General features: G+C 46.1%; 1 pseudogene; it reads left to right on the top strand.

Moving 5' to 3' along the window:
- Positions 1 to 8,093: 8,093 nt before the first annotated feature.
- LOC134930465 (5S ribosomal RNA) lies at positions 8,094 to 8,213 on the top strand (annotated as a pseudogene).
- The last annotated feature ends 2,697 nt before the right edge of the window (positions 8,214 to 10,910 follow it).

Genomic DNA, 10,910 nt, shown 5'->3' with positions numbered 1-10,910 from the left:
CCCAGGCTGCTGCTCCAGAAAGTGCGCAGCTGATTCGCCCCTGCTCCCGTAGACGCTGTAAACATTAAAGCGGGCAGCAGGAGGCATAAGGTGGCATGACAATAATATGCACCACACATACCAGCCCCCCAGTAATACTATGCTCCCAGACCCCCCACTCCCCCAGACAAGCCCCAACCCCTGTTATATGCATCAGAACCCCTTTAGTAATATGCTCCAGTCAGACCTCCCTATGCTCCCAGATGCCTTCCGCATGATAATATTGTTCCAGACAGTCCCCAGTATATGATCCCAGATCCTCTCCCCCCCCCCCCCAATATGATGCACCAGACAGCCCCCACTTCCCCAGAAATAATATTGTCCAGCACACCTTCCCCTCCCCCAATTACATGCACCAGACAGCCTCAGATAGACTTGGGACACACACACACGGTCCGACAGGCAGTCAGCCTATTCAGGCCCTGTGAGGCACCATGCTCTGCTACTGAAAATGGCACCCTGATGGCCCTCTCAGCATCTTGGAGTGGAATGCCTACTGCGCATGTCAGATTCTCTGTCATCGTGCTGCAGCATTAGCAGGACTGAGTGAGAAGGGGGAAGACGCTGCAGCTCAGGCAATGCTCAGCAGTGATGATGCCTGAATCAGTCATTGCTGCACTGCGTCTGCGGCAATGAGTGGGTGAGTGGCACAGACAATTTTGGTGCTGTCATTAGGCACAGCAACAGGATCGCACAGTAAAAAAAAGAAAGAAACCTAATTAATCTATTGTGCCGGCGCTGCGCTTCCCCCCCAGGACCCAGCGCTCCAGGCTGCAGCCTAATCAGCCTACTGGTTGATCAGGCCCCTGGTGGGAGAAGGTTAGGCTGTGGGAAGAGGTGAGGGTTAGGCTGTGGGGGGAGGTTAGAATTAGGCTTTGGGTGGAAGGGTTATGCTGAGGAGGGCGGTTAGGGTTAGGACTAGACGGAAGGGGGTGGGTTAGGATTAGGCACTAGAGGGGGAGCGGGGGGGGGGGTTAGGTTCAAGATTAGGAATTAGGGTTAGGCATAGTGGGAAAATACCAAAACACTGGAATATCAGAGGTCTGACCCAGAAGTGATGGTCACATGACTGTCGTAATCCAGAAAGCCTCACTGGAGATGCTGCAACCACAAAGAGCAGGTAAATCACCAACTTCTAACATTTTGACATTTCATCACTATCTACATGATGAATATTGACATTGTCAACATTATGACCATGTGAATTACTGTAAGCCATTATGACTGGGGCCTACACAACAACGCTACCAAGAGCTGATACAAACACATTTGTGTGTTAGACAGGAGTATGGAGTCAGATGCTACATCATGCACTGCGGCGCTGGTGCATGCGCAGTTCCGACCCGATCGCTGCACTGCGATAAACTGCAGCAAGCGATCGGGTCGGAATGACCCCCATAGACCCCTAATTTACAAGTGAGCTCTAGAGAAGATCATGCTCTTCACTTTGCATTACTTGGCAGACTGCAACTAAACAATTTTGGAAAGCACATTTCTGAGATCTGGCTTTATACAAGGCTTACCAATGCCAGTGGTGGATCTAGGGGTGGGCAAGCAGGGCAGTCGCCCAGGGCGCTGCAACTATGGGATCAGCCACAGTCACCATGCCCACCCATATGTATTGCATCCATCCATCACAAAGTGCTGCTGCTGCTGAGCTCTTCCCTCCCACCTGCTGGAACAGGAGCGTCATGCAGGGCATTTTGAGAGCGGATGCAGGGAAGAGAAAATGGAGCAGCATTGGGGAATGGCACATGGAACTACTACACATGGCCGCCCACCCACAAGTACTTGGTGTGCACACTGGAAGCTTGATCCCCCGGCCATGAGGAGGAGTTGCATCACCCAGGCTGCAGCAGCACAAGGAGACAGGAGCAACCTGCAAGAGCCTACAATCAGCCCACTATAGGAGTTCTGTGCGCTGGCCTCTCGTCAGGGTGAGTGCGGGTGTTTACTTGTCTTGGCTGACTCTCTCTCTCTCTTTCCCTCAGTTCTCTCTCTCTTGTCTTCACCGCTCTCTCGCGCTCTCGTCCTCACCCCCTTCTCTCTCTCTTGTCTGCACCACTCTCTCTTGTCCGCACCCCTCTATCTCTCTCTTGTCTGCAAACCTCTCTCTCTCATTGCCAGAATATCGACATTAGGGTTAGGCTGTGGGCAAAAGGGCTAGTGTTAGGCTGTGGGTGGAAGGGTTAGGCTGTGGGTGGAGATTAGGGTTAGTCTGCGGAGAAAGGTTAGGCTGCAGAGGGAGGTTCCGGTTAGGCTGTGAGTGCAAGAGTTAGGCTGTGGGGGGAGGTTAGGGTTAGGCTGAGTTAGGCCGTCGGTGGAAGGGTTAGGCTGTGGGTGGCGGTCAGGGCCTAATTAAGGGTTCCTGCCGCCCTAGGCTAATACAGAAGTGGCCGTCCCCCCTCCTTCCTACCCCCAACACCAATTTTTTTTACTCATATTCAGCTAAAAATCTGTAATTATGTGTCAAAAGTTACCACAGATTCAATTATTGTTTGCTGATTTTTTATTGTATAGAAACATAGACTAATGACAATAATACGAAATGATACATAAAATATAGTCCTCAAAGTCACCGTTTACATCAACAGTTTACATCAAGCTCCTTTCTCTTGGAGCGCTTTTACAGAGAATATTTGGCCATCCCTATCATTAAATACAGTACTCCAAACATAACCCCTGTAACCACTCTCTCTTGTCCGCATCCCTCTATCTCTCTCTTGTCTGCAACCCTCTCTCTCTCATTGCCAGAATATCGACATTAGGGTTAGGCTGTGGGCAAAAGGGTTAGTGTTAGGCTGTGGGTGGAAGGGTTAGGCTGTGGGTGGAGATTAGGGTTAGTCTGCGGAGAAAGGTTAGGCTGCAGAGGGAGGTTCCGGTTAGGCTGTGAGTGCAAGAGTTAGGCTGTGGGGGGAGGTTAGGGTTAGGCTGAGTTAGGCCGTGGGTGGAAGGGTTAGGCTGTGGGTGGTGGTCAGGGCCTAATTAAGGGTTCCTGCCGCCCTAGGCTAATACAGAAGTGGCCGCCCCCCCTCCTTCCTACCCCCACCACCAATTTTTTTTACTCATATTCAGCTAAAAATCTGTAATTATGTGTCAAAAGTTACCACAGATTCAATTATTGTTTGCTGATTTTTTATTGTATAGAAACATAGACTAATGACAATAATACGAAATGATACATAAAATATAGTCCTCAAAGTCACCGTTTACATCAACAGTTTACATCAAGCTCCTTTCTCTTGGAGCGCTTTTACAGAGAATATTTGGCCATCCCCATCATTAAATACAGTACTCCAAACATAACCCCTGTAACCACTCTCTCTTGTCCGCACCCCTCTATCTCTCTCTTGTCTGCAACCCTCTCTCTCTTTCTCGTCTGTATCCCTCTCTCTTTTGTCCGCACCCCTCTCACTCTCTCTTGTCTGCACCCCCTCTCTCACTTGTCCACGCCTGTATCTCTCTCTTGTCTGCACCCCCCTCTCTCTCTATTCCGTACCCCTCTCTCTCATTCACATCCCTCTCTCTTTTTCTTGTCCGCACCCCTGTCTCTCTTGTACTCACCTCACAGCTACTTCCATAGTGCCACTTCGGTGGTGTAACATGTATAAGGGGCCTTTGTTGCACACTGTCCCTGTTTTGAATGAAGGGGGTGGGAGGGGGTCACCAAAGGAAACTTACCCTGAGCTCCGCTAGGTCTAGAACCAGCCCTGAAGAATGTGAGGCTGCCTTGGCTTGGATTAAGTTGGATATACAGATATAGTCAGGCTCATCGTTGCCACGATGCGTATGCACGTTCATATGCAACGCGGGAATGACTAGCTGCACCTGGATGCGCATATTCACACCTGCGACCCTTTAATGCAATGTGTATAAGTCGTGGGTGCGAATATACACATGCCAATGAGTGCATGCATCATGGCAACCTAGACATGGGTGCGACTAGGCACAGCCACAATGAGTATGGCTACATCAGTAATAGCCTCAGATTTTGCTCAAGTGGCAGGTATCAACGATTTCTAAAGTGCTGTACAGTATGTATATACATAGTATGTACACTATGTACAGTAATATAGTGCAAATAACCTCAAAATCAGTTTTTAGAATGTTCCAGGTAAAAGTAATAAAAACAATAAAATTATCTATGACCAGCAAGATAGCTGTTCTACCAGCATTCTGACCTGACACTTTGTTTAAACAGTGTGTGTGTGTGTGTGTGTGTGTGTGTGTGTGTGTGTGTGTGTCTGAAGGTGTCACCAGTACCAGGGACGGATTTAATTGTCAGGGCAGGGTTGGGTATGTCGCAATACCGATGGCGTGATCGCGGCTGTTACATGGCCAGCAGGAGAGGAGGGGGGCGAGCGCAATGAAGCCCCTTGTGGGCTCACTGTGCTCACCACGCAGCAGGCTCGATGGCTCGCTGAGTTCTCCACAGGTTCTATTCCCACTCTATGGGTGTCGAAATAGGGGAGTGGAATAGTCCCAGTTGGTTGTCATGCCAACCCGCGGGATTTTTAGATGCTGCCGGTGTCGGTATTGTGACCGGCGGTCTCCTGACTGCCAGTCACATAACCGCATCCCATCAGGGTGTCCCTAGACACAACATCAATGTCTTCCCAATTTTATTATTTTCATTGGTTATACCAGTGGTTCCCAAACTGTGTGCCTAGGCACCCTGTGGTGTCGCTAGACTCTTGCAGGGATGCCTTGGCTTGGTGGTCCAAGACCAAAGCAAATTATTTTTGGTCAAAGTGATAGGGAACACCAGTGCTGGTGGCTACCAATCATACACCATGAGGACAATCAGAAGCACAATTGTTTTTTTTCCTAATTTATCAATAAACGGCTGTCATCCTAGGGGTGCCATGAATAAAAATGCTGATACTCTAGGGAAGGCATTCCCAACCACGGTCCTCAAGGCACACCAACAGTGCTTGTTTTAGTGATATCCAGGCTGCAGCACAGATGGTTAAATCAAAATAACTGAGATACTAATTAAGTCACCTGTGCTGAAGCCTGTATATCACGAAAGCCTGCACTGTTGGTGTGCCTTGAGGACCGTGGTTGGGAATGCCTGCTCTAGGGCATCGTGAACCCACTGGGTTATATAGTAAGCTCTAATGTAATGGTTGGCACCTTAATATAAAAATAAAAAAGACATGAACTATAACATTTTGTTTTAGTTTTAATTATGTATACATATTTACTAAGTAGGACAACTCAACTTATAGCGGCAGTCTCTACATGTCCTATCTGTTTCCACTCTTCAAGATAGCATATGGTACAGTAAGGTGGAAATATTTAGAAGTTACTGATAAAGTTCTAACTGACAGTACTAAAATAAGCATCAAAGTGCCGCCCCCAATAAGTGGCATCCCTAGGCACATGCCTCATGTGCCTAATGGGAAATTCACCAGTGACTGTCAGATTCCGAAAAAATAAATTTTCGGAACTTGATGAATCACATAATTTCTAAATCCTCATACTAAAGTAAATTATCGGATGTCAATTGTACCCAGGAGATATCAGTCATATTCAAATGTTGAATTCTCCACACCTACTGAACTGTAGTTGTGCTTACAGTTATGTTTACACAGACTATTATGCATCGAATGGAGCATATAGGTTACCGCTATTGACTGTATCAAGGTAGTGGCAGGGCCTTCTTTTCGTATGGGCACATTTTGAAAATTGGCCATGGGCAACCGGAGAAATCCGACTTCAAAGCAGTGGTCCCCATTCGAGCTTGTTAATTGCTCTTCCCAGCCATATATCCCGGTTTCTCTCTGACTTAGAGCTTTTCTGATGGTATACTCTAAAAGCTGTGACTCTCGGTGGACACTGGCAGCTTGTCTCTACTATGCCAAGAACCAGAGATATCAGCCTTCCAGCACTTGGTCCCTGCTCCAGCTCCACACGCCTGGTACACAGTTTTTTAGTTTTGTCAGCAGATTGCTCTCACTTCTGTACTCTGATCCCCAAGTCCCCAGTACCTACTGAAAGGTGAAATGCACTATTTTTTTATCCCACTGAAACCTAAGAAATCTATTTTCAGGAACTGGAGACATCTGCAGTCAAGCAAGCTGCCCTCCCACCGGAAAATGATCAATATTAAGCCCACTCCACAATCCACATCTCCCCTGCCTGTTGAACACCCCCTACCACCCTGTAAGCCATGTACCGCGAGCACCTTCATTTAGCCCAATACCCCCTTCTACAGTTTAGTATTCTACCTTCAGCACCAACTCTCACCATCTGTGCAGTGAAGGTGTAATTAACTGAAATGACTGCTCCAGGTCCTACATGCTTTGCGGGAGATAGCACCCCCCCCCCCCCCCAAACTTACCATTGGAGGATTGGTAGGGGCCCCAGTGCATTGCTTTGCCCAGGGGCCTACACTGCTGTTAAGACGGCCATGGGTGGCGGTACAGGATACAAGTGGTAATAACGGTTTTAGCAGGATGGTTTAGTGGTAATCGCAGGTTCTTGTGGAGCTAAGTGTAAGACATCCATCTACTACTGTGGTGCTCTAACACAATGACAAGATGGCACCACGCACGTGCAGACCATGGATAGGATTGACAGATTGATAGCTCTTTCTCAATTCTGTGGGTGGTGGTGCATGGCCATTTTAGTTGGTGGAGCAATTTGTCTGGTTACTTTCGACAACGAATGAGACTAACTAGCTATTTGACTCTCAGCAGACAGGTCCATTGCTGGTTGTGTTGCCGGGTCCAGTCAGCATTCATACTCGAGTCCGCAGCCGCTATACTGCTGCTCTGTATCTCACATTCACCTTTGGTGCATGTATATCTACAAGCCTCGACTGCATCACCAGTGGATCATCCTTTTACACTACACCACCAGTGCAGGATGGGATATTAGAACTGGGTATAGTATGCAATGCTATAGCACATATGCTGCACTATTCTACTTATGACCACAAATTGAAAGTAGACGGTCTGATTAATATATGTACACTGCATACTATATCAATAAGAGATTATCATTCCTACTGAGATATGATATGATCATTAGTATGTATTTTATATTATTATTTGTAGTGCACCTAGCAAATTAAGATGCATTGATTTGAGATTACTGTGCTCTTTTTTTATATATTGTGTGACTACCAGCACGCTCCATACACCTTTGTATGTTTAGGGTGTCAGCAATCATGATAATTAATACAATATGTATTACATAACCACTTGCAGTTTCCTGATACCATTGCTTATATTTTAATATATAGGAGCGTATCACAGGCCCTCTTTTGTTAATAAGCAGACCTTGCAATGCCTTTGCACCAGGGCCTGGTATTGCAGAATTCTGTATGCAAGGTACTGTACATCCACTTTATCGTCTTTCCAACCTGTTGTCAGCGCCCTACTCTCTCATTCTCCATCCTATACCATAAGGCAAGATGGATGAACAGCAGAAGTGGGGTGCTACAAAGGCACAGGTGTTTTTGCATCATATACTGCCAGATTATATTTCAATTTTGAGGGACCTGTCTCCCCTTCTTTAGGACTCTCCATCATCCCTATCTGGATTTATATCCCTTGTTCAGTTAATCTGTATTGAGATTGATTCTAATTCTACTGAGATTGTTTGATACACATACAGTACTGTATACTCATGCCTGCAATTTGACCATTCATGATGTCTCATAGGTTATAAGGGGTTGGGAACGTGTTGCCGGCTGCTGGGATCTCGGCGGTCAGCATACTGACTCCAGGATCCCGTCGGGGGAGGGGGGCAAGCGCAACCAAACCCCTTGTAGGCTCGCTGCACTCGGCACGCAGCAGGCTCGGTGGCTCGCCACAGATTCTATTCTCACTCTATGGGTGTTGTGGACACTCATGAGTGGGAATAGACCCTGTGGGTCGGCATACTGTCAGTCGGCATTTTGAGGGCTCGGGATTCCATCGTAGGCATGGTGACCGCAGCACCTGTCACATGACTGCATCCTGTTATAAGTATACACCTGTGTATGTTTTTTGGCTACGATACTGTTTGTATTCATTGGTGTGCTAATGATGGCAAAATTCTTTATTTGTGGCCACACCCCAATGGATATGCCCAATCTCGTCTGATCTTGGAAGTCAAGCAGTGGCGGGCTGGGTTAGTACTTGGATGGGAGACCACTTGGGAATGCACAGGTCTCGTAATTAACTCTTTTCTTTGCTATATCTGCACACTTTATTTCTCCATTGTTGATCATTATATACAGCACTATGGCCCCTGGTGGACTGAACTGACAATTGATTTAAATGCTATATACACCTTTTTCCCATCTGGGATATGTGTAGGAGAGATGACATTTTTAGACACACAGCATATTAAGATAGAGCTGCCTGATATCCTCAAAATCACTATTATAGAAAATTGTACTTTCTTTTGCTGACCATTTAATTTTGTCCGGCCTTTGATATTATCATAGCATTTAAGTTGATATTGTTACTTACAATTTTGCTTATATTTTCGCTAATCTTCTCACTTGTTACACATGTATATTTCCTAACTGAACTCCAACTATGTCAAAGCATATCTATTAGAAAATATACTTTTATACCCCTTTCAGACCGCCATCTATGAACACGGGTTATGGGCACATGAACGCGTATAACCCGTGTTCATGAGCGGTCTGAAACGTGCAAGGGTTGAAATACAGGGTCAAGTAACCCTGTATTTCAACCCGGCTCACTGTGTGGTGTGAATGGGAGCCGGGTCGATGTGACCCGTTTCCCATTCACTCTCTGTGTACGGGCAGCGCTTGGAGATCATGTGATCTCCTGCGCCACTCCCGCCGCGTCACCGCTGATGTCACCAACCCGGCATTATGCCGGGTTGCAGTCAGCGGCGACGGGGAGCCTGAGGCGGGTCGCACGCTAGGAGCTCCCATGTCAGGCTCCCGTCCCGTGCGCGACCCACCTTAGGCAGTCTGAAAGGGGTATTACTCATGTTTTTTTTTTATTTAGAAGCATTTATCTCTCTGGAATAGAGTGCTCCCCACCAGAATCTTTTGTCTGTTTCTCTTGTGTCAATTTAGGTATGCTTTGACTCAGGGGAGCACCACTGACAGCCACCATTTTTTGCATCAGAGGGATATAGTTACACTCCAAAAGCTGCATGGTGACTAATATAACAATTTATCTTATATTTATTGTCAGTTTTTCCAGAGACATTTCACATATACATCTCATCTTTCTAAAACCAGCGTGGTTATCCCTACTTCTGCTTTTCTATTTATTAGGATGGTGTAGTGATAATCGTAGGGTCTCCTGAAACTAAGTGGAAGACATTCATCTCCCACTGTGATACTCTAACACAACGATAAGATGACACCAAGCATGTGCAGAAGTATAGTTGTGGGTATATTGGTTAGGGATTTGAAGCCTCCCTGTAAGAACCTAAACATGGAGTATGCACAGAAGTGCTCTCCAAGGCCCTCATTCCGAGTTGCTCGCAGCAGTTCATCGCATCGCAAACGGCAAAAAATCTCAAACTGCGCATGCGCAAAAGCGGAAATACGCATGCGCAAAGCGAGCGATACGACACTTGTGCAGAAATGCTATACGAAAATCTGCTCGTAATACATAACCGAAAACAGGGAGTGACGGAGGCGTGGCAGAGGCACGGCTTCGCAATCCAACGAAATGGGCGTGAAAGTGGGCGGCTAGTGTGGGAGTATGCATCCAGCAGTAGGCGTGTTTGTGGAAAAAATGCGTATCATATGGTAAAAGTACATAACAAATTTTCGCTATCTTGATGCAGCCGAAGAGTAATATGCCCTACACACTGGCCGATTTTCTGAAAGATATGAACGATCTCGTTCATAAATGAACGAGAACTCGTTCATATCTTTCAGTGTGGAGACTCCAGCGATGAACGATGCGCGGCCCCGCGCTCGTTCATCGCTGGTCTCCCGTCGGCTGTGCATGCAGGCCAATATGGACGATCTCGTCCATATTTGCCTGCACTTCAATGCAGCCGCGTGACGGGGGGAGTGAAGAAACTTCACTCCCTCTGTCACTGCCCCCCCCGCCGCCGGGTCGCTCGTCGGCCGTTTCGGCCGTCGGGCACCTCGGCGGCGCATCGTCAAATGAGTAGGGCCCCTAAGTCTGCAGCTACTCAGCACTTGCGAAGTACTGTTACAAGTGTGTGTCTGCTCTAATTAGCAATTAACTAGCAACTGAATTCACCTGTTGAGCAATTACTCGCCAAACACTGCTCTTACAAAATAATACAAACAGCAATTATATGGCCACTTAATATTTGTATTGTTACCAAAAATAAATCTGACACACTCACAAATAATGCACTGTATTTTTTGGACAAATAAAAATTAACTGATGTTAAATGCATGTTTTAATTATTTGTTTAATAATCTCAAATGTGACTAAACAAACTTATAAACTACATCAGCTAGATCTTCTCGACATAGACATATTCCTTTGTACATACCAAATAACATGAGCACCATAATGCAGCCTACATTTAATGTGACTTAATATGTTTTTTTTTTGTTTTTTGGGGGGGGAATATGTGTCCATATCTAATACTATGGCATGTTGCCCCTAGTAACCCAAGATCCTTTTTTGGTTTTTTTTTTTATATGGCCAATTAAGTGTTGTGCAAGGCATACAGATTTTAAATTACACTATGCAATGTTTGTCTTAATATTCTGATTGTTCCCTTGTTCCACAAATGTCAATATGCCATGTTCAAGTTTACAGGGCACAGTTTTCCTGAGTGCATAACCTTTAATAAAACACACAAACAATTGTAAAGTATTTTTTTTTTACTTCAAAAAAAGAAAATCATCAACACAACATGGCTACAAATGAGCATCACATACAGAGATGGAC

Source organism: Pseudophryne corroboree, chromosome 5 (assembly GCF_028390025.1).
Source record: "Pseudophryne corroboree isolate aPseCor3 chromosome 5, aPseCor3.hap2, whole genome shotgun sequence".
In the NCBI taxonomy this organism is placed as follows: Eukaryota; Metazoa; Chordata; class Amphibia; order Anura; family Myobatrachidae; genus Pseudophryne; species Pseudophryne corroboree.
The sequence above is the reverse complement of the archived record's forward strand: the minus strand, read 5'-3'. Positions and strand labels throughout refer to the sequence as shown.